General features: G+C 42.8%; 1 long non-coding RNA gene, 7 other non-coding genes and 1 pseudogene across 8 annotated transcripts; 3 read left to right on the top strand and 6 right to left on the bottom strand.

The window, feature by feature from the left end:
• Window positions 1-427: 427 nt before the first annotated feature.
• LOC116419119 lies at window positions 428-8,057 on the bottom strand. The gene is made up of 3 exons (XR_004229382.1): window positions 7,978-8,057; window positions 5,233-5,361; window positions 428-635 (listed from the first exon to the last, which is right to left on the bottom strand). It is a non-coding gene; the product is annotated as an uncharacterized LOC116419119 (long non-coding RNA).
• Window positions 8,058-14,651: 6,594 nt separating this feature from the next.
• Window positions 14,652-16,099, bottom strand: LOC116423586 (annotated as a pseudogene).
• A 712-nt stretch (window positions 16,100-16,811) lies between these two features.
• Window positions 16,812-16,882, top strand: TRNAG-GCC. The gene has a single exon. It is a non-coding gene; the product is annotated as a tRNA-Gly (tRNA).
• Window positions 16,883-17,243: 361 nt separating this feature from the next.
• TRNAE-CUC lies at window positions 17,244-17,315 on the bottom strand. The gene has a single exon. It is a non-coding gene; the product is annotated as a tRNA-Glu (tRNA).
• A 403-nt stretch (window positions 17,316-17,718) lies between these two features.
• On the bottom strand, window positions 17,719-17,790 carry TRNAD-GUC. Its single transcript has one exon. It is a non-coding gene; the product is annotated as a tRNA-Asp (tRNA).
• Window positions 17,791-18,899: 1,109 nt separating this feature from the next.
• Window positions 18,900-18,970, bottom strand: TRNAG-GCC. The gene has a single exon. It is a non-coding gene; the product is annotated as a tRNA-Gly (tRNA).
• Window positions 18,971-19,477: 507 nt separating this feature from the next.
• On the top strand, window positions 19,478-19,549 carry TRNAD-GUC. The gene has a single exon. It is a non-coding gene; the product is annotated as a tRNA-Asp (tRNA).
• Window positions 19,550-19,952: 403 nt separating this feature from the next.
• On the top strand, window positions 19,953-20,024 carry TRNAE-CUC. The gene has a single exon. It is a non-coding gene; the product is annotated as a tRNA-Glu (tRNA).
• A 356-nt stretch (window positions 20,025-20,380) lies between these two features.
• Window positions 20,381-20,451, bottom strand: TRNAG-GCC. Its single transcript has one exon. It is a non-coding gene; the product is annotated as a tRNA-Gly (tRNA).
• Window positions 20,452-24,334: the final 3,883 nt, after the last annotated feature.

Genomic DNA, 24,334 nt, shown 5'->3' on the forward strand with positions numbered 1-24,334 from the left:
ACACTGCACTCTTCGATTCTTTTTCTAGCCACAAATATATAAATTAGTGTTTATCCCCACAGCCTTGGGTCTCTCCTCCCAGAGGAAATATCAACAAATGTGTCTAATTTCCCTTCCCCAATGGAATAAAGCCTTTTGATTATAAACTGTGTGAGCTCTTTGGTATTTTTTATAGTTAGCAGTAGTTGCAAAACCTCTCTGAGGTCATATGTTACTAGAGTTGACACCCTTAGTGTCTCTTTCCCTTCTTTCCTCCTTTTTGTGTCTTGCCTTCTCTGATTATTCAAGTTTTTTCAAGAGCAAAATATTTCTATTACTTTTTTCCCCTGAGGCCATTGGGATTAAGTGGCTTGCCCAGGGTCACACAGCTAGGAAGTGTTAAGTGTCTGAGGCCATATTTGAACTCAGGTCCTCCTGACTTCAGGGCTGGTGCTCTATCCACTACAACACCTACCTACCCCCTTTCTATTACTTTTACCCCCAAAGCTTAGCATAGAGTTTAGCACATGTAGCCAGCTGATAAATGTTTATTGGATTTAAGTAGATTGTATTCTCTGGTAAGAGCTGAAACTGGAATTGGATCTTCTGGAGATAATAGAGTGATGGAGAGAAGAATGTATTGGAGAATGTAGATACTGTCAAGACAAAAGATAGCAATATTAATTTATTAATATATTGAATTCATTAATATAATGAATGAATGATTAAATATTATAGTATTATTATTAATTAATGATTAAATATTAATATAACAAATGAATGATTAAATAAATCAAGATGGATAGATGAGGGATATTGTCAAATTAACCCTGTCCTCTTCTGATGGCCCATGGGTGCTACTTTAAGGTATCCAGGTTCCTGAAGTCTCGATCAGGTTTGTCCCTCAATTTGAATGACTCTGAGCTGTGTTTTCTCTCTTATGTGACCCCTGAAGTGCCTGTATGCAGAAGCCAAACAAAATTTCAAGAAGGAATTGTGTCTGGCTCCCAGGTATGAAACCGAAATGGAAAAAAGGTCAGCAAAGAAGAAGGGGAGAATTGAACCCTGGTCTTCTGAGTAACAGGCAGATACTCACCATTACATTCATGAGGACACACTACAAGGAAGTACCTAACATGTTGGACAACATTTATGAATGTCATCTAGTCCAAGCAGAGAAACTTTTTCTGTAAATCACACCAACCTTTGCACACATTCTATCTGGGTCCCTTTGGACCTTCCTTTTCTCTTCCTCCCTTTGTGCTGACAGAGACAAGGGGAGAAACTCAATTTCCATGCAAATTCCCATCACAACTAGACTCTCCACCACTATTCCTTCTTTACACTTAACTCTCATAGTCACCACCAGAACCTGGCATTCAGTCTTCTGCTGAGGAAACTCTGTCTTCCCACTCCTCTGCCCTCTTTTGAGAGTTGTCCCCACTAAGTCTGTTCTTCATTCTCACAAGGACTTCTATTCTCTGCATCCCTCAGGTCATCTATATTGACTAAATTTTCCTTCCCTCTCTACCTTGACACATTAGTGAACCATCTACACTATTCTTCTTCTACATTTGAGACCCTTGTCCCCTTATCTTATTAACAAATGTCTTATCAAGCCCCAGTCTTGATTTACTCCAACCATCTATTGCTTTTATTCCTATTTACATACTTCTGAACAGAGCTGAAGAAAAGCAAGAAACTATGCTGATTAGGTCCACTACAAAGTTATATAACATAATCTTAACTAGGGCAAGAAAATCCTCCATAATTGATTTATTATTTCACACTGCACAGTAGTTATTTCAAATCTTTTCATTTCTCCTTAAGCTTCCCATGACACTCCCTCCTCCCACCTTCTGAAATAAGTAAATAGTCTCATATTTCACACAGACCCCAAAATGAAGCCACTTGTCAAGAGCTTTCTCTTCTCCCTCTATATCCCACATAATTTGGGTATATTCACTCTTTTATCTTTTTTCATTCCAATCATATTTGGAGAGGCAACGCCTTTCTTCACCAAGGCAAATACCTCTACATGCACCCTTAATCCCATTCTCCTTTGTGTTTTCTTTTTATTGCTCCCTCAATCATTTCTATTCCTTCACTAATCTTCTTATTCTCCTAATCTATGGGCTGCTCCCCTGCTGACCAAACCCATTATGTACCTTTGTCTAAAAGCTTTCCCATGATCCATATGCTCTAGCTATTTCCTTACTTCTCCCCTCCTTTTCATGGATAAATTCTTTGAGAAAGAGCCATTTACAATCTATGCCTTCACTTTCTCTCCTTTTAACCTCTTCTAATCTTCAGTATGATTTCTGAACTCATTCAACTGAAATGGCTCTTTCTAAAATCAGTAATCTTTTAATTGCCAAATCGAATGATCTTTTCTTAGTCTTCCTCTTTCTTGACCTCCCTGTAGTTTTTGACACTGTCAATCACTTTCTTCTGAATAGTTTCTCTTTTTTTTTTTTTAACAGTTTTTGATGACATTCTTCTCTGCTAGTTCTTCTATTTCTCTAACTGATCTTTCTCAGTCTTATTTATTTGATTTTTCTGATCATATTAACTAACTGGCAATGTCTCCCAAGACTATCCTGGACACTATATTTTGTTACTTGGTGATTTCATCAGTTCACATCTGACAAGATAAAATTCAAAAGAGATAATTTTCAAGTTTCACACCTGGGTACAAAAAAATAGATTTGAAAAGTATAAGAAGGAAAAATTCTGTATAGATGGTGATCATGAAAAAGATCTGGGGTTTTTGGCAAACTACAGGCTTAATATAAGTAGCACTTTTCCATGGCCAAAGAAACTAATGCAGTCTTGGTCTGGTAGAAGGAATATGGTTTTCAAGAGCAGGGAAGTAATAGTCTCATTGTACTCTGCTCTTGTTAAATATCATTTACTGTGTTCAGTTCTGGAAGTTGTAGTTTAAGAGGGACATTGATAAGCTATTGAACGTTCAGAGGAGAATAGTTAGAATCGTTGTTATAAGAATATTGATTAAAGGAACTGGGGATATTTAGTCTGAAGAAATAAAACCATAGGGAAGAATTGATTAGATTTGTTCTATTTGGTCCCAGAGGGAAGAACCAGAAGCTATAGGATGAACATTGTAAAACATTAATTTAGACTTCCTAATAATTAAAGCTGCCCCAAAATAGAATAAGAAGTGTTGACTTCCCCTTCTTTGGAGGTCTCTGAGCTGACACTGGATGAATATTTACTATATATATTATAATAGGCTTTCCTTTTATGTATGGCTTGGGCTTATATGGCTGCTGAGATCCCTTTAAACTCTCAAATTCTATATTCTATTTCTGTATAGAAGACTGAATGAAGAATCAGAGATAAATGCTAAGGATCTTGTGCATGATCAATAAATAGAATTTAGACTTCCAGGTCACATAAAATAAAGATGGAAGACTAGACATTTTTTCCAATTCCCATAACCTCTCAAAATCCTTTAAAATAGAAATTATTCTCCAAAGATAAAGCAACTTCAGCTGCCTCTATAGTCTAGAACATCAGAATCCAAAAGAAAATTTTAAAAAAATCTGAATTCATAAATTGATACTGACACTGACAACCCAGTACCTCTCTTCAATTTCCCATACTTCAGTGAGGCTGAACCAGCAAATCCAAGGACACAATATACGTTTCTCCACTCCTGTACCCTAGTCCTAATTCCTTTTCCAGTGCCACAGAGACCCTGGAGACACAGCTCCAGGCTGCAGAAATTTGCTCAGGCCTTGACAGCCACCTTAAACACAGCCCTTCAGGAATGAAAGCCTGCCAGGAACTGCAACTCAAGAGCACCAGGTCTACAATGTTCTGACTTACCAGCACAAGGGAAACCAGGCTCTATCAGTGTTTAGTCAGAGAACTGAGGAATGGGAGGGAGTGGCATAAGTCACCAGGACAGGTATCAGAGTAGCTGTGTAACACTCCACCAAGCCTGAGGAAAAGAGCACAGCATCCAGTTCTTGGGGCCAGTTCTGACCACTCAAAAGTGAGTTGGGGCAGAGAACTTGCCCAGTGTGAGAGACTGAGATATTTTGAAATCCAACCTTTAAGGAAACCACAATCAAAGGAGAGAGAGCGATAAGGAAAATAAAGGAGACTGAAAGCACAAAAGATTTCAGGAAGAAAAAAACTTAAAAGTCTCAAACATAAATAGACAAATCAATAGGAAAAATAGAAAAGCAGGAGGAAATATGGCCTCCAGATCGAGTAAACAAGTTCAGATACCTATGAATAAATACTACAAAATAAAAGAAAATGATCCAACACTTGATGGGACAGAAGATCTCGGGGAATTTAAGGAAAACATAATTGCAACACACTATTCCTAAGTGGTTTAAAAGAGAAATGAGAATTTCGAGAGCAGAAATTATGTCTTGCATAGCAAAAATAATAAACAAAATAGAAAAACTTGACCTGACCAAATGACCAAATGACCAAAAAAGCAAAAGAGAGAACAGTAGATTGGGAATGCAAATATACAGACGTGAAGAACAACCTAGAAGAGAAAGTAGTAAATGAAAATGTGTTTCACTATACAATCAATTGAACAAGAAATAAGTATTAAGCATTTACTATGTTCCAGACACTGTGCTAAATACCAAAGGAAAAATACAATGTGAACTTCATGACGGAATTTATAGACACAGCCTAAAGTAGGCTCTTAGATCTCCCACAATGCCTCAGACCCTGCAATATGACTAAAAACGGCAATGGTCAATGTTGGAGGGATTGTAAAAATATAGGTATGGTATTGCTGGTTGATGGAACTATAAAACAGTATAACCATTTTGAAAAGCAATTTGGAATTATATGACTAAAAATTCTCTATATTTGAACCAGAGTTTCCATTATTGAGCAGATACCAAAAAGAAGTCACTGATAAGAAAAGTCCCCATATACCCCAAAATATTTATAGCAGCACTTTTTGTAATTGTTAAAAATTGGAAATAAAATAGATGCCCATCAATTGGGGAATGATTAAACAAACTGGTATATTACTGTGCTCTAGGAACTGATATGTTATGAATATATAGAAGCAGAGAAAGATCTATATAGACTGATACAAAGTAAAGTAAGCAGAGACAAGAAAACAATATACATAGTAACTACAACAATGTAAATGGAGAGAATAACAAAAACTAAAAAGTAAATGTCCCAAAAGTGATAAAGATCAAGTGAAACACAAATGAAAAGACATGAGAAGACACCCCAACTGACCTCTTTTTGGAGGTGGAGACTGTACAACTGTTACAGTAATATAGTATTTTTCAGACTTTTTCAATGTATCAATTTGGTTTTTTTCCTTTTTCCTCTCCATGAAATAGTAATTGTCATGTGGATGGCTCCCTGGGAGAGAGAAGGAAAACTCCATGAGATACTGTGGTAATATAAGAGAAAGAAAATAACAAAATTTTATTTTAAAAATTAAAGGGGGAAGCTAGATGCTATAGTGGATAACATACCAGCCCTGAAATCAGGAGGACCTGAATTCAAGATACTTAGCATTTCCTAGCTATATGACCCTGGGCAAGTCACTTAACTCCAATTGCCTCACCAGACCAAAAAATAAATACATTAAAAAAAATTTTTTTTTTAAATAGGACTTGATAACTGATTAGATAGGAAAGGTGAGGAGGCAGAAGATTCATCAAAAACAATGTATTACATTTAAACTTCTTCATAGACATTATCTTATTTGATTCTCACAATGACACTTTGAAGTAGCCACAATTATCATCTCCATTTTACATATGTAGAATGTGAGATTTAGAGAGCTTAAATGATTTGTTCAGGGTCAGAAAGATAGATCCTGAAGTAGGATTTGAGTCCAGGACTTTGTAACTCCAAGAATATTTCAAAATATGACATTAAGGGAGATTAGGAATATCTATTTCTTAAAACACTCTCAGGATATTGGATTCTTAGACATAAATTACTAATGTAATTCAGGAAAAAAGCTATGTAGGCCTGATCTAGATTGGCTGTAGCAGTAGTTTAAAAGAGGGGATGTGTGTGTGAGAGAGTGCGGATAGATTATAGTAAATGGAAATGAAAAGTGAAGGAAAGAGTCAAAGATGAATAAAAGTTTTAAGCTTGTGTGACCAGAAAGCTGGTGGTATCAACAGCAGAAATAGAAAAGGTAGGGACCCGGGGGAAGCTTTTTTGGAGGAAATTGAGATGTAGAAAGATAAAATGAAAAAAAAATGGAAATCTGTAAATAAAGCTCTAAATTTGGGGATGGATGTATAGATTGGGTAATCATTTACAATGAATTACTAAAAGAAAGCGTATAGAAAGAGAAGAGAGCATAACTTCAGAGAATACCTATGTTTAAAGGATAAGAATGAGGAGTTAACAAAGGAGAAATGGCACTTAAGAAACATTTAGTCTTCAATTCCTCCCACTCTAACTTGTTCCCAACCACATTCCTGAAACCTACTAAAACCTATTTATTCAATGTTTCATTTTTTATCATAAAATCCGTTGATTCCTTAAGGGAGTTTTACTCCTGTTGTTCTACTTCCCCAAGAGTAGGAGGAAGGTATAGGAGTTCAGAAAGCATATAAATATGTATCTAGATTACATATTTATAATAGCACAGAAATATGTATCTATCTAGATTACATATTTATAATATGCATTATATGTTACTAGATATTATATAATATATTGTTTCATATTTCTATATATTTAGATAGATAATTGACACATTACACATTGAGAAGATATCATAGATAAGCCAAGGTAGAATTGAAAAAGGAAGCATATTCTAGGTTTGGGGAATAGTTTTTCTACCAGTACCCCAAGTTCATGGAGGGGAGCAAAATGAAAGGTCTGGAGAGAGGAATATGGTTCCCAGGTTGTGGAAGGCCTTACATAAAAGGCTAAAGAGTTTGTAATTAACCTTAGAGGCAATAGGAAGCCACTGAAGATTTTTGGATCACCCCATGCTAATTTTGGCAGTTGTGCTAAGGTTGGAAGGAGGGACACAAGGAGACCAACTAGGAAAATGTTCCAGTAATCCATAGGATTATGGATGAAGTCTTAAAAAGGGCAGTGGCTGTATGAGGTGGAAGAGTGATTTTTCAAAGATTTGGAGGTTTAAAAAAATTACAGGAGCTGACAACTGATTGGAGTCAAGGAAGTGAAAAGTCAAATATAACTTCAAATCTGGATGCCCTCCATAAAAATAGAGATGTGTAAATCAATCAATCAGCTTTGGAAAATATGGGCTTTGCTTTGAACATATGAAGTTTGAGGTAGTTGTAAGACACCCAGGTTGAAATGTCTCACATGTAGTAAGGGCTAGACTGAAATTCAGGAAAGAAATTAGAACTGGATGTGAGAGTACTGTAGTTCAGAAAATCTCTGTGGGTTTTTGGTTTGTTGTTTTTTTGGGGGGGGAAGGGGGGAGGATTGTTTTGTTTTGTTTCAGGTTTAGTCTTTCTCCATCTAATATCTATTAATCATGATTCAGCCATGATCGCTCCTTCTACCTAACACTACCTCTCTCCTATCCTGGTCCTTTTTGGTGTGTTTCCATAGCAATATCCAGAGTAGAAATTTCTATTTTACTAGCAGCTTTGTAGTTCCTTGCCTATAAACTTAAGATGTGGGAAACCAACCAGAATCATGTTAATAGGGATCCCTGACATTCTTATAAAACACAGAGCTGCCCAGATTCTGAAGATTCTTAAATATGAAATAAAGATACACTCAGAATCCTAGCAAGTATTGGGTATAATGATGTACCTTCATATTTGAGTTATTTGTAGCATCCCTGTTTGTATTCATCCAATTTCCCCCCCTGATATCAGCCAACTTGTCATTTGTTTATAGCACAATAGTATGAAATCTATGAAATCCCTAAAGCTCCTATATTGTGAAATTAATTTCTGATTCTGTTAGAGAAAGCTTTTTCATACATTATAAAGAGATTAAGAGCTAGGTCACATTTCTGACCTTCCTTCTTTAGAAAAATGCCAGTAAGGAAGGAGGGCAGGATTATTAAGGGCTCCTTTTCAGTTCTCTTCTGAATTCCATTCCCTAGAGTCTAAAATGATAAGAAAAAGGGAAGAAAACAAGGAAGGAAGGAAGAATTTTTTAAAATTTCTAACCAATAGGAATTACATGCTAAGAAAGAAGGCCACAGTGATTATTCTTTTAGTCTTGTCACAGTGGAAGAAGTATAATCTTCAAGAAATTATAGTTGCTAGAATAGGAAGAAAATTCAAGAAAGAAGGTATTTCCAACTAACAAAGTATCAATTCTTCTTCTACCTAGTGTAGGGAAGAGCTGTTACCAGATCTATTCTAATCCCTCTGTTGATCTTTCATGAGGTGTTGGAATACATGGAAGAGCTGCTGAAGTACATGAGAGCCACCTGACAGTGGCTGCTTGGAGATCCAACCCAGAATGGATCTTCTCTTGTGAGAGGATGATACAAGAAGACTGAGAGGCAGTTGCTGTTCTCTGACCTCTCTCACTGAAAGGCCATTGCGTTGCCTGACCTCTGGGTGTAACATCAGCTGCCATCATGCCCCACCTGTTTTTTGTTTGAGTTCCTGAAGCCCTGCCTCTCATTTCCCTGGGTCAATCTACATTCTGAGGCCCAGTGGAAGCCCTTATGGCATTTTGAACATGGGGTTTTGGGTCTTCTCTCACCCTGTCTTCTCACTCTATCTCTATGCTTACACTGAGCTTTCAGATGCCCTACTTTACCACACTAAAGCATTGACACATCTCTCTAGAAGTCCTTGCCAAGAGGGACCCTGTCTTCCCATGTTCTGTTTCATAGCCTGGGTATAACAGGCATTTGTGCCCACTGTTGCACAGCATCTTATGATCTCCTCTAAAGGAGCATCTTTGTGTAGTCCCCATATAATTCTTCAACAAACCTCATTAGCAGTTTCTTCAGCCGGTTGTCTTATCATAATTCCTGTAGCTTCATTTTCTCCAATTGTTCATATGACAGCTGTTTGCAAATGTCCCACAAAATCAGCAAAAGGTTCATTTGGACCTTGCTGTATTTCTGTGAAGGCTTCTCCTCTGTCTTGCCTTCCTGGGAGAGAGCCCCATGCTTTGCTAGCAGCAGCAGCAGCAATTTGCTCATATGCTATCAAAGGGTAATTAATCTGTACTGAAGTGTGTGCATACTGACCTTTACCTGCTAGTTGATCAAAGGTGATTTGTATGTTAACTCTAGTTTGCCTATTTCATTGGGCTTGTATTCTACATAGTTCACTATACTCCAAAAGTCACAACAAGTTCTATCCAGGTTCTAAACATGCCCTTGCTATGGATTTCCAATCACTAGGGGTTAAAATTTCATAAGCGAAATTCTCTAGTAACATCTTAACATAAGACAATATAGCTCCATAAAGAGTGCAATCCTTTTTCAAATCTTTAATAATTTCCAAATCAAAAGGAGTGTATCTTCTCCTGGCTTGTCCTGAAGAATTAAATTCTTCGATCATAGGGTATGCATTTATTAAATGAGATATATCCTGTCCTTTTTTTTTTTTTTTTTTTTTTTGCCTTAACCAGTGCCTTTTGTAATCTTGTCATAGGCTGCTTCATAGGTGGTGCTGATTGTGTCACTGCCTCTCCCCCTCCTCCTTCTCACTCCACCCATGAAGGGTTAATTGAGGGGGGTAGGTCAGGAGTTGGGAATGCCCTAATAGCTCCTACTGTGAAGCACCACATTCCTTAATTTTATCAGAATTGCACTTAACTGCATTCTTACCTGATTCTTCATGCTTTTCACCTAGTTTGTTAGTATCTTCCCCCTCCTGTTCTTTCTTCTTTTTTCTTATTCTAATACTTACATAATTCCTTAAAGCCAAGTGTATTAAGTTATATAAATAAAATGTTTCTTTAGGAATTGAATCAGGGCCATTAACATTGTAATATTCACATAATTGCTCTCCTACTAATTTCCACCCCTTTGGATCTAATTCTTTTTTCTTTGAGAATCAAGGAGATGAATACTGTAATGTTTCTAAAAGTCCAATGATCTGCACCCAAGTTACAATCAAACCTTGTATTTTTTTTTTATCAGTTTAATCATGCTTTCTACACATTTTCTTTGAGGTGGAAAAGGCTCCTTTCTAAACATTTGTCCCATTTCAGATTTAGCCCTTAACAAAATTTCCTTTTTGTCTGTTTTTGTACTTAACCCTAATTTCTGGGTCACAGATGTAGATTCTTAGCCCCACATTGGGATGTCAAAATGTAAGGTTTTTTGTTTGGTTTTCTGGAGGTCTCTGGGGCAGCCTTCTTGACAGCAGACTAATCACCACGAGAATAGTCAGGTGTTAAAGTCCAAATCCTTTATTATCTCCTTCACTATCTAGTTTCCTTGCCTGGGGATGGGCAGCTTTCTGGAAGCCTTCCAGAGTTTTGGTTTCAGTGGAGAAGCTAAGGAGGAAAGCCCTGCCACCACAATGGTGTGAGATGTGATCAAATGAATCTCTCTCTCCTTGGCTCCAAGAACTTGAGCTCCCGCCTCCAGTCTGCTTTTCGTCTCTAACTCTAAGTCCCAGTTTATATTCTCTACACTGAGTATAAACCAATCATTATATCACTAGGGAATCATTATTTGTTGTAAGATTAAATCAATCATACTGAACTTAGAGAACTATTAAGCACCATGCTAAACCAGATAACCATTGTCTCATCAATTCCACTTATAGTACCTTGTAAGAATCCTTGTTTTAAATACAGAGTTCTGGCCCATAACAATGAGGTATAAGATCTCTACTCACTTACTATACATACTTGATAGGCATTTATGGTGCATGTGGTGTATTTGTTCTTTTCAGAAGAACAAATCTGGGTGCTTTGATCCAGATTTGTGGAAGCAGGCTAGGATGGATGTTTCTTTTTTTTTTAGCTAAAGTTTTTTTTTTTTTTTTTTTTTTTTTTCCCCAAAACATATGCATGGATAATTTTTCAACATTAACCCTTGGAAAATTTTGTATTCCAACTTTTCTTCCCCTTCTCCCACCCCTTCCCTTAGACAGCAAGTAATCCAATATATGTTAAACATATAAAATATTTGCTAAATCCAATAGATGCACACATTTATACAATTATCTTACTGCTCAAGAAAAATCAGATCAAACAAAAAAATGAGAAAGAAAACAAAACACAAGCAAACAAAAAAAAAGAGTGAAGATGTTATATTGTGAACCACACTCAGTTCCCACACTCCTCTCTCTGGGTGCAGATGGCTCTCACAAGATCATTGGAACTGATCTGAATCAACTCATTGTTGAGAAGAGTCATGTCCATCAGAATTGATCATTGTATAATCTTATTGTTGCCGCCCCTGCTTCTGCTCATTTCACTTAGCATCAGTTCATGTAAATCTCTCCAGGCCTCTCAGAAAAGGTTGGAAGTTTCTTACTGAATAATACTTAAGAAATGCATGTTGACTTGAATCATCCCCCAAAGCATTAATTTATCAGTCAGGAGTGAGACACTTTACAATTTGACCAGCAGGTGGCAATATAATGAAAAGACCATTCAGGTGGGATTGTCAGACAGTATTCAATATATTTGAATGGGGTAAGAATTACTAAATTAGAGACGAGTAAAAGCTCCAATTTTTCAAAAACTGGGAAGGGAATAGGGTCTTCAAAGTGCGTGCCAATGAATTTCACTTCTACTGCTAGAAAAATTCTGGAAAGGAAATGGTGATTAAAAGAACCAGCATATCTTCACCAAGAACAGATCATGCCAGATGAAAAGAAAGACCTCTTTTCCTTTTTTTGATCATAATTATCATAGTAGTACCTGCAGGAGACTTTAAGGATTTTGTACAGCATCTTACTTCACATAATTATACAAACAGGGAGATGAAATAATAAATGTGCAGTGCATGAATATAGCCAGTCAATGATCATTCAGGATGCATGTATGTACATAAGAAAGTTTGCACTTATAGGTGTATATGTGTTTGTGTATGCATACAACAATCATGCAAAAAGGATCAAGGCAGATAGTCTGTAGTTACAGCATGGCCAATCTTCTGGTCACTGATATTCACCTATATTTCTCAGTCTATGTGGGAAAGCTCTTTATAATGGATTAGTTGAACATGACTGAAAATTAATTGAACAACAACAAAGCTTAAGGGACATTTCTGACCACCCCTCCCCAGAATGATGGCAACAGAGAAAAGCTGAAGGTTAAATATGACCTTCTAAGATAGTTGGGGATAGGACAGCAATTGCTAGAACCTCAGTCAAGATTCTTCTCCAAATCACATTCCTTCATCCCTGGAAAAGGAAAAGAATGCATTTTGCCCCACAGACAATGCTAAAAAAGAAGTTTCTGTTTTTTTAGTTTTTTTTGGTGGGTTAGTTTTTTTGTTTTGTTTTGTTTTGTTTTGTTTTTTGGTCTCTTTTAGGATAGTTAGAGTAAGATCATAAGGTCTGAGCTGGTACAGCATTCATGTCACTTGAGATGGAATAGAGATTAAAAAAAAAGATTTCAAATGACCTTTTGTCTCTACTCTGGCCAAAAGTTTTCTCTATGTCTGCCCCAATCTCCTTAGTAAGCTGTGAGGCTCTATGTTTGCTGTTATTATGTACAGTGTATTCCTGGTTGTGCTTGTTTTGCTCAGAATCAATTCATGTAAATCTTTTTAAAATCAGCTTATTCATTGTTTTTTATACAACGGTAATATTCCACTATTTTCATAGTTATAACTTTTTCAGCCATCCCCCAATTGATAGGCATCTACTCACTTTCCAATTCTTTGCTATCACAAAAGAGCTGCTATAAACATTTTTGCACATGTGGGTCCTTTTCTCTCCTTGAAGATTTCCTTGGGATACAGACCCTGGATTGCCTTTCAGACCTAAACCCATTTGCTAAGGCCTCCACTTGGACTTCACTTGCATTAAGCCATTCAGTTAAGAATAGCTGGGAAAAGAGCCTCACTCTTCCTTATTAAACTTACTCCTCATCTCTCTCGGGGAAAGCTGCAAGACATTCCATCCAGAGAAGCCTGTTTAGCAGAATATAAAAGCCTTTTCCTACAGGGTCTTCCACACTCCCCAAACTCCCAACATCCAGACTCTGAAGGCACTTATACAAAGTGCTCATTCACCTCCACCTCTTCAAGGCCCTGGTTTCCTTCAGAATTCAGCTCAAATGCCATCTTACCCAAGCAGCCTTTCCTGAGCCCCTTTCTTTCAAGAGCTTCCCTGAACCAGAAATACTGTATATTTTTGTGTTAGAATCCTAGTGTTAACTCAGTGGAATTGGTACAATGCTTATTGGTTCACACATTAGAGCAAATCCTTACAAGGTATTAAGTCACTAATATTGATAGAAACAATGCTTAAGTTAACACCTTTGAGAGTTCACACATTAGCTCACACATTAGTTCACACTTTTGGGAGATTTCAGGGTTCAGTATAAGATATCCAAATTCACACCTCCCATAATCCCACTCTCAGAGGAAGAGTCAACCTTTGAGTTTACAACTCTAAAAGAGCATAAAAACAGCTGAGCTCAGTCAGGAGAGTTCAGTTGAAAAGATTGAGAGGGGAGCGTCAGTTGGAGATTGAGAAGCCACGAGTCGGAGTTGAGCTAGAGGCAGAAGCTGGAAGAGGCAAAAGACAAGCTGAAAGAGCTCTTGGAACCAAGGAGTGAGATAGACCTCTAAGAAAACTAACTAACCGGGCTATATTGAAGGAGACAATAAAAGATTTGAATTTTTAACACCTGGCTGCATTTGGAGTGATTATTACTCTGAACTGAAACAAAGGCTGCCTCCAGAAAACCTCTCCAAGAAACCTGCTCCCAGAGAACCATTATATTTTAGAAAAGAACAACACCACATTTTTGGAACTATTTATTGATGTGCATTTGTGTCCCCCTAAAGGATGCATGCAGGCTCTTGGGAGTGTGGGGCATGTCATTTTTGTCTCTATATCCAGAAGATTTAGCACAGTGTCTGGCACAATAAACTGATGCTTGTTGATGGATTCATCCATTGAGTGGCAACTGCGTGCCCTAGTAAGTACCATGGCCCTAAGACAGCTGAGCAGCACAGGGCTGGCAAGTAGTCAAAGAGCAAGGACAGGCCCTAAATCTCCAGTTGGCCCTTCCCTTCTGAGAAGCAAGGAAGGCAGAAGCATTCTGTCTGCTTATGCTCACTAATTTCTGCCTGCCTTTGCTTAGCACCACCAACCAAGCCAATGACAAAGCCAGGAGATTAGTTCAGGTGAGAGTATTACATTTGATAGATTCTTTACTGCTTTTTCCATTCAACTAAGCTCTCGGTGCAAAGGGCCATTTGAGGACATCTCCTATTTGTCTATATTCCAAAAAAAGCAGTTTGGAGGGGAGGGGACCTCTATGGGCATATCAGGCCCTGAGAAAGATCTGAGGTTCACTTCATTGGAGGGGATCATGGACCCTTTAATAAAGGGTCGGTGGTTCAGAACTCTACCTCAGTCTCTTTTACTGTGGGTAGGATAGTTTTAATTCCCACACCTACTTGTCTGGAAACCAGGAAAAGCAGTTTGGAGGGGAGGGAATATTCTAAGGGCTCAGTGATCCCAGACTCCTAACCCTATTTTGACTCCCCAGATTGCAAGCACAGACAAACTTTGGAGGTATCGCTTATTTGCAACAATTTATTCCAAGACCATCATTCTCTACAAAAACATTTCACAAAAGAATCCATATAAAAATACATCTAGCAACATACACCCATAAGAATAGTGGTAGGAAGACCTGTTCAGACAATGTCCGGTTCACCTGGGGAGAAAAAGGAAGTTAAGGGAAACAAGTCGAATGAGGAGGACTCATTTTCGGGACCTTTCACTGGAGACAGGAGTTCCCATGAAAAGCACCTGGGGCAGAGACCTAAGGGCCCAGAAGGCAAAGGACCAAAGTCTGGAGGAATAAGTAGCATTCAGAGAAAACGTCTAGGCCCCCCCACTCCCAGAGTCCCCTGCTGGGAGGTGTGACTCAGTCGACCTCTTCTTCATTGGTGGGCCCGGGGTGCGGTTGGTCTGCCGGGCCTGGGCCCGCAGCTGCTGCCTGCAGCAGGTTTGCCGGGTGCCTGGTAGAGTTGGGCGATGACGGGGTAGCGAAGGCGCTGCAACTCTTTCTTCGGGTGCTCGTACTCGCCCTTGTTGGCCAGCTGGTTGTCCTCCAACCAGGAGAGGACCTGCTGGCACAGAATTCTGCAGCACCTCCCGTCTTCTTCCTGGATCTTGTCCCGATGGCAAGAGCTCTGGAGGTGGAAGATATAGGCCCCGAGGGCGTTCTTAGCAGCCACTTCTCCGCTGAGCCTAGTGCTCGGCCTTGTACTTCTCCTGCACCATCCTCTCCACCTCCTCCTTACTGAGCCAGCCCTTGGCGTTGGTGATGGTGATCCCGTTGGCCTTGCCCGTGCCCTTGTCCGTAGCCGAGACGTTCAAGATGCCATTGGCGTCTTGTCATTAGTCCAAGGTGACTTCGACCTGGGGTCCCCCCCACGGCGCAGGGGGGATGCCGGACGTTCAGAACGTTTCAGCAGGGTTAATGTCCCGGGGCATGTCCGGTTCCCCTCTTACACTTGGATCAGGACTCCCGGCTAGTTGTCAGAAGGAGGTTGGTCTTTGTCTGCCTGGTGGAGTTTCTCTTGATGAGGGTATTCAACACCCCGCCTGCTGTCTCCAGGCCCAGGGATCGGGGGAGGCGGAGGGGGCCTTCTTCGACCTGTCCCCCCATCAACGCGGCCGTCTGCACCGCTGCTGCGCAGGCCACAGCTTCGTCGGGGCTGATGCTCTTGTTCAGCTCCTTGTCACTGAAAAAGTTCTGCAGCAGCTTCTGCACCTTAGGGATGCGGGCGGAGCCCCTACCAGCGCGATGTCATGGCTCTGACCTTGTCCGTCTCGGCGCCTTCCCCGGGGGCTCCAGCGTCGCCCGGAAGATCAGCGAAAGCCACGTAGCTCCGCGCGGTGCGGTCGCCCTGGTCACTGGCGAAGACCCCCCCTCGGCCGTGCCGGGACGCGCCCACGCAGGAGGAGGTCGTGCCCGGGTCGATAATCGCCGCTGCCTGAGAGGTAACCATGGCTCGGGGACACCTGCCCTCCTTCCTTCCTTCCTTCCTTCGGCCCGGGCCGAGAACAAGCGGCCTCTGGGCGGCTCCTGGCACAGCCGGCGGATGGCAAGGAAACAGGTTAAACGGGGCCCGGATGGTCGGTTTGGGAGGCTGAGCTCCCACACGGCCGGACCTCCTGGTCCTCCTGGTCTTTGGTGTCGCCGACTGACGCGCGCTCCGCTGCCGCTGCCGCTGCCGCTGCAGAGAAGGGGTCCTGGATCAGGGCAGCTCTGAGCCTCGCTCTCGGATGCTCCCCGCGCTGGCCCCGGGACCGCCTCCGCCGGACAACTTTGGGGCAGCCGCGAGCCCCGGAGGAAGGTTCTGGGGGAGTCCGCGCCTCGGCCTGACGAGCACCGATAGGAGCCAGGTCTCCGCGGAGGTTCGGAGAGCCCGGAACCCCGGGAGGATGGGGACGGGGGAGGAGAAGGGCGCTGGGCTGCGGGCTGGGGCCCGGGAGAAGCTTACGGACTTGGGAATTCAGCCCTCCGGGTCCCAGCCGCTGCCGGGGCTCCGGACTGTCCGGGTCGGGGTGGAGCGCCGGGAGCGCCGCCTCTGCCCTCGGAGTGGGCTCGGCTGGGGCTGGAGCCGCATCAACCGAGCAAAGGTGGAAGCTTCGGAGTTCCCCGGGCGGGGGTGAAGCCTTACGCAGAGGAGGCGGCCCTGGAAGATCCCTGAAGCAGTCGCATTGGTGGTTCAGTGGTAGAATTCTCGCCTGCCACGCGGGAGGCCCGGGTTCGATTCCCGGCCAATGCAATAAGTGTTTTTTGTTTTTAATTTTTTTTCCCTTGCCTGGATCATCTCTTTTTACACTTGATAGGTGCCTGAGTCCGTATAGTTGAACTTTCTCAAACAATTCACGCAATTCGAGAGCTCCCCCATCGCACCCTCTATCTCCTCGGTTCCTTCCCTCCGCCCCCGCTTCCTAGAGGCTGCCCGTCTGCCCCGGTGCCTTCCCTGAGCAGCTTTCCTACGGAGCCCACCGGGCACCCAGCCTCAGCCAACCGTCCTCGGGCGCAGAGCTCGCGCGCTGAGGCCCCTAAAGATGAGCCAGTCCTGGCCCTGGGGAATTCGGAATCGGCGTGGGGAGGGGAGTCCGAGAGGCAGCAAAACGTCTTTCCCTGACCGGGAATCGAACCCGGGCCGCGGCGGTGAGAGCGCCGAATCCTAACCACTAGACCACCAGGGAACCCGTATGTTCCCTTTCACTCGTCACCCACACAACTGAAAGACAACAGCTGTCGGCCTTCAAACCGCGCTGGCCAGCGACCCCACACACTGAACCGCCGGCCTCTTCGCCTCGGGCTCTCCCTCCTCCCCAAGCTTCAACTTCCTCCCCAGCTCTCACAGCCCTCAGCTCGCTTTAGAGCAGGAGCACGCTCGGAGGAAGGGCCAAAAGAGAAAAGGTCTCCCGACTCGGGGAACCACTGCCCCGCACCTCAAGTCACAGCGTTAATGAAGCCTTCTCGGGTATCCCGCACATCCGTACTCCCGCACCCCCGCACCCCCGCACATCCGGCCGGACTGACAGAAAACGGACAGGGCAGGAAAGCGGCGCGGCCAAGAAGGAGCAGGAAAAAGAACGTTTCCACCTCCCCGTCGGGGAATCGAACCCCGGTCTCCCGCGTGACAGGCGGGGATACTCACCACTATACTAACGAGGACGGCGACGGGAGATCTTCTTCCGCGCGCGCACCCATAGCATCTTTTCACCAGCCGACCGCAACCTACCCGTCATGTGCAGAATCGGAAGGCAGAGACCTGTACCACAGTCCTTTGACAAATGGAAGGAGGGTGAGAAACTGTGAGCATTCAATGGGACGCTGGAAGAAAGATTGAATTTGCATCGACATTTTGAAGTGGCTTATCTGACCTATTTCTTTGGTCAAAAAAAACCCATCCTTGTTTACGTCTTAGATTAAGAGAAGCAACCTTTTGAATGTCGGTGGCGTGCATGAGTCTTCTCTAATGACGGAATTCTTTTTATCTTTTCATAGGTTGTCCCCATCTATTTGACCACAGACTCAGATGTCAAACCTTTTGGCTAGTATTTTTGGTTTCCATTTAAAATGCATCATGAGATGGAAATAGGAAATAGGCAAAGGAATCCTGATCAATCTATAATTTTCACATCAAAGCTGGAGAGGCGCAGACCACAATGTGTTTTTCACTGGTTGTCCCCTTCTCTTTCCTACGAGAATAAGAATGGGGATCTTTTTGTGCTACTGAATAATGTACTTATGTTAAGAGAGGGAAAGGTTCATAAGGTCAAACTGAAGCAGGTAAAAAGCATATAGTATAAAAAGCATTTGTTATACAGCTCTACAATGGGATAGTGTCTCTGAGAGATTTGTATTTTGTCCCTCATCACTTTCTCCTCTATTCCCAATAGGAGAGAAGAGATGGGAAGAAGGGGGAAAAAAACCTGCTAGTTAATTTTAAAATGTTCTTTTTAAAAAAATAGTTTCATTATGTACCTTGGGTTCCTGATTTCTGTGACTGGGGTGGGAGAAGTGGGAATCAGACGTAGAAGAGAAGAATTTACTATCGGTCCTCTGGAGTGCAACTTGGTCATTTTTAATTAATATATTGTCTCAGGGAGTTTCTTGTTTGATTCTTTGGGTTTTGTGATATAAAATCACCAGCAAATAAGTACAGTGTATTTTTTCTTTAGCAAAATTTGTGCTTGTATTTGGGTGTATCATAAAGTACTAATTTTATGAGAAACTTTTAAGTATCATACAGAAAAGGAAAATGTAAGAAAAAGGATTTATGCATTGGCCGGGAATCGAACCCGGGCCTCCCGCGTGGCAGGCGAGAATTCTACCACTGAACCACCAATGCAACTGTCTGCGTTTTCAGAGGCTGCTACATCTGGGTCGAGACACCCAAAATTTATGGATATCATCTATCTGAAGGCTTGTTACCAAGTATTTTCCGATGTCCTATTGCATGCCCACAGCTTCTCATTCTCCTTCCACTTGGGAAAGGACTATGGTACTCACGTCTCTGCCTTCCGACTCTGCACATGGCGATTGTGCTGGTAGGAAGCTAAAAGCTTCCCTTTTCTCGTGCCTGACTGCGTCTCTCTCTGTCGGTCTCCCCATGGCTTCCCTCCTAGCCGCGAAGCCGCCGCGCGCGTGTGTAGGTAGCCTGTGGCGGGGAAAAGGTTGTTTTGGGAAAGGCTGCGCGTGCCGTAACGTCAAAGCCGCCTGGGCCTGGGGCTCGTCGTCTTTGGGGCGGCGGGACGAGTCGCCAGAGAGCAAGGAAGCACAAAAGCGGGAAAGCGTTGCGGTCGGCTGGTGAAAAGATGCTATGGGTGCGCGCGCGGAAGAAGATCTCCCGTCGCCGTCCTCGTTAGTATAGTGGTGAGTATCCCCGCCTGTCACGCGGGAGACCGGGGTTCGATTCCCCGACGGGGAGGTGGAAACGTTCTTTTTCCTGCTCCTTCTTGGCCGCGCCGCTTTCCTGCCCTGTCCGTTTTCTGTCAGTCCGGCCGGATGTGCGGGGGTGCGGGGGTGCGGGAGTACGGATGTGCGGGATACCCGAGAAGGCTTCATTAACGCTGTGACTTGAGGTGCGGGGCAGTGGTTGCCCGAGTCGGGAGACCTTTTCTCTTTTGGCCCTTCCTCCGAGCGTGCTCCTGCCCTAAAGCGAGCTGAGGGCTGTGAGAGCTGGGGAGGAAGTTGAAGCTTGGGGAGGAGGGAGAGCCCGAGGCGAAGAGGCCGGCGGTTCAGTGTGTGGGGTCGCTGGCCAGCGCGGTTTGAAGGCCGACAGCTGTTGTCTTTCAGTTGTGTGGGTGACGAGTGAAAGGGAACATACGGGTTCCCTGGTGGTCTAGTGGTTAGGATTCGGCGCTCTCACCGCCGCGGCCCGGGTTCGATTCCCGGTCAGGAAAGAGTTTGCTGCCTCGGACTCCCCTCCCCACGCCGATTCCGAATTCCCCAGGGCCAGGACTGGCTCATCTTTAGGGGCCTCAGCGCGCGAGCTCTGCGCCCGAGGACGGTTGGCTGAGGCTGGGTGCCCGGTGGGCTCCGTAGGAAAGCTGCTCAGGGAAGGCACCGGGGCAGACGGGCAGCCTCTAGGAAGCGGGGGCGGAGGGAAGGAACCGAGGAGATAGAGGGTGCGATGGGGGAGCTCTCGAATTGCGTGAATTGTTTGAGAAAGTTCAACTATACGGACTCGGGCACCTATCAAGTGTAAAAAGAGATGATCCAGGCAAGGGAAAAAAAATTAAAAACAAAAAACACTTATTGCATTGGCCGGGAATCGAACCCGGGCCTCCCGCGTGGCAGGCGAGAATTCTACCACTGAACCACCAATGCGACTGCTTCAGGGATCTTCCAGGGCCGCCTCCTCTGCGTAAGGCTTCACCCCCGCCCGGGGAACTCCGAGGCTTCCACGTTTGCTCAGTTGATGCGGCTCCAGCCCCAGCCGAGCCCACTCCGAGGGCAGAGGCGGCGCTCCCAGCCCTCCACCCCGACCCGGACAGTCCGGAGCCCCGGCAGCGGCTGGGACCCGGAGGGCTGAATTCCCAAGTCCGTAAGCTTCTCCCGGGCCCCAGCCCGCAGCCCAGCGCCCTTCTCCTCCCCGGTCCCCATCCTCCCGGGGTTCCGGGCTCTCCGAACCTCCGCGGAGACCTGGCTCCTATCGGTGCTCGTCAGGCCGAGGCGCGGACTCCCCCAGAACCTTCCTCCGGGGCTCGCGGCTGCCCCAAAGTTGTCCGGCGGAGGCGGTCCCGGGGCCAGCGCGGGGCGAAGACACCGAGGACCAGGAGGACCAGGAGGCTCTAGGAGCGGGGAATAGAATCAGAAAACGTAGGGACTGGGAGCTATAGACCCTCATGTTACATCAATTAGGGATGGAAATCGCCGCAGATTTTGAGGAGGGGTCACTGCTGCTGCTGCTGCTTCCTCTGCTCCAAAATGGGATTATTGACACAGCAGCACAGGCGGAGCAATGGCCCCTGACCAAAGGAAAAATAGCCACTTTACATCAAGTAGTACAAGAACCATTAGAATTAAGACACATCGAGGAAACAAATTACCCACGAAACTCCCCTGTGTTTGTTATAAAGAATAGACGTGACAGCTGAAATGGCAAAGAAAACATTGCTCAGAACTTTCCAATTAACAGGAGAAATAGGAGTTATATGTATTAACATAGGCAAGGATAGGTTAGATTGTTTAATAGCTACTCAGGAAACTTAGACCATTTTGTTAGGGTTAGAAGTAAGAGCAGGAAAAGTCCTGACCCAGTTGCCATTCTATGAATAGTGGCAATGGGTATTTCCCATAAAAACAAAAATGCATCCACTTAAAGGCCCTAATGTGTTCACTGATGCCACCACACAAAATAAAGAGGCCATATATTCCCCACAATTGGGCATCCTCTCATATATGTATTACACTTCCCAACTCAACACAGCAAAATGAGTTCTATGCCCTTAGACAATGGATAAACCCATCAATATCGTTTCAGATAGTCACTATGCAGTTGGGGTGATACAGAGAATAGAGACAGCATATATAAAGCCTCAAACAGGGCCTATTTTCTCATGGTTTCAGGAGGTACAAGAGGGGATTTTAATGAGAGTCCACCCTTTTTATATAATGCACATCTGCTCTCATATGGATGGACTATATTTGAAGGGAACAAAATAGTGGGGTGGTCTGCTTGCACAATGTATTCTGCTCTCTAGAACAAGCAATAAAAGCTCATGAACATTTGCATCTGTCTGCCAGATCTCTTCAGAGATTGTATGGAGTGTCCTGGCAAGAAGCAACAAGCATAGTAAAAAGATGTGTAGCTTGTGTACCATATTCTCAAAGACCTCTAGGGCAGAGACTAACTCCAAAGGTGACAGGACAAATCATATATGGCAAATGCATACTACACATATGGGAAAAACATGCATTCATATTATAGTTGGCATTTATTCAGGCTTTGTACAATGTGATTACAGGTATACAAAGGTTTGTGTAACCCATTTGCTGTATAATCATAAAGGTCAAGATTATGATTGGGACAGTATCAAAAGGCATTTGAATGGATTATTTCTCAATAACATAATTGAAGGTGACATAGAAAGTTTATATGAATTAGCATCTGATATAGAGAAAGCTTCTCATGAAGATTTGAATCCAGATAAAATCAAACATTGGTTTGATAATATATCTTTCATGGTGATTAAAATTAGAATCATGGATTGCCCTGTGTGTTGTAATGTTGTTACTGCTTTGTTGTTGCCCTGTAATATTAGGATGCTTTTATAGAACTTTCTCCATCATCTTTTCAGAGGTTGCAGTTCAAAAAAGAACTTTTTATCTAAAAGATAAAAAGGAGGAATTGCAAGAATATGGGATTCTGCCAAAAGGGAGTACAGAGGCCACCCCTACCTTTAATGCACAATAAGTTTTCTGCCACAATGCATCAACGCCCTTGTTGACTGAGGAGCAATGATTTGTGATCATGAGAACAAGTATGGAGCCAGAGGGTCACAGCCAGTGGCTATGTGAACAGGGATGCCTGAACAGGGTCTCTCGCCTTTGAGGGAGCTACTAAATTGCTGGATGGGCTCTCCTCCCATTGGCAGGTACCATACATGTGCAAAGCCCTGCTTCTCTGAATGGTGATTGGGGATTGCCTACTGTTCACGAGCTAATCACAGCTGCAAAAATGTCTTTCAACAAGACTGTATGGCATAATAAACTAGAACTCTTTTCCCACCCTATGAGTCTCCCGACTCATTCATCTCACCTCTGAGATCAAAGGGCCCATAGACTTTGAGCTCTTAAAGACAACCACAACAACCTCACAACTCAATAAGGAATTTGGGGTAGACCTAGAGAAAACTTTTGTCCAGAGTAGAGACAAAAGGTCATTTGAAATGTTTTTTTGAATCTCTATCTCATCTCAGGTGACATGGGTGCTGTATCATCTCAGACCTTATGATCCTACTTCAACAATCCTCACTATCCTAAAAGAGACCAAAAACAAAACAAAACAAAACAAAAAAACAGAAGCTTCTTTTTTTTAGCATTCTCTGTGAGCCAAAATGCATTCTTTTCATTTTCCAGGGATGAAGGAATCTTGACTGAGGTTCTAGCAACTGCTGTCCTATCCCCAGCTATCTTAGGAGGTCATATTTAAGCTTTAGCCTTTCTCTGTTGGATGTAAGTCTGGGGGGAGAGATGGTCAGAAATGTATTGTCCCTTAAGCTTTGTTGTTGTTCAGTTGATTTTCAGTCCTCTCCAACTAACGCGTTATAAAGAGCTTTCCCAGATAGATTGGGAAAGATAGGTGAATATCAGTGATCAGAAGACTGGCTATCCTGTTTGTAGTAGCTAGAAACTGGAAAATGAAGGGATGCCCATCAATTGGAGAATGGTTGGGTAAATTGTGGTATATGAATGTTATGGAATATTATTGTTCTACAAGAAATGACCAACAGGATGATTTCAGAAAGTCCTGGAGAGACTTACATGAACTGATGCTGAGTGAAATGAGCAGGACTAGGAGATCATTATATATGTCAACAACGATACTGTATGAAGATGGAATTTGATGGAAGTGGATTTCTTTGACAAAGAGACTTAATTCAGTTTCAATTGATCAATGATGGACAGAAGCAGCTACACCCAAAGAAAAAACACTGGGAAATGAATGTAAACTGTTTGCATTTTTGCTTTTCTTCCCGGGTTATTTTTACCTTCTGAATCCAATTCTCCCTGTGCAACAAGAAAACTGTTTGGATCTGCACACATACATTGTATCTAGGATATACTACAACATATTCAACATATATAGGACTGCTTGCCATCTAGAGAAGGGGGTGGAAGGTGGGAGAGAAAAATCAGAACAGAAGAGAGTGCAAGGGATAATGTTGTAAAAAAATTACCCCGGCATGGGTTCTGTCAATAAAAAGTTACTATAATAATAAAAAAATAAAAAAAAAAGAAGAAGAAGAAGAAGAAGAACATTGGCTATGCTGTAATTGTAGACTGTTTATCTTGGTCTTCCTCCCATCATTGTTATATACATATATACATGCACATATACATTCATGCACACTGAATTATCATTGATTGGCTATATTCATGCCGTGCACATTTATTATGCTAGCTCCATTTTTGTTCAAAATAAGATACAATACTTATATTGTATTTAATTTATACTTTAACATATTTAACATGTGTTGGTTAACCT

Source organism: Sarcophilus harrisii, chromosome 4, assembly GCF_902635505.1.
Source record: "Sarcophilus harrisii chromosome 4, mSarHar1.11, whole genome shotgun sequence".
Lineage (NCBI taxonomy): Eukaryota > Metazoa > Chordata > Mammalia > Dasyuromorphia > Dasyuridae > Sarcophilus > Sarcophilus harrisii.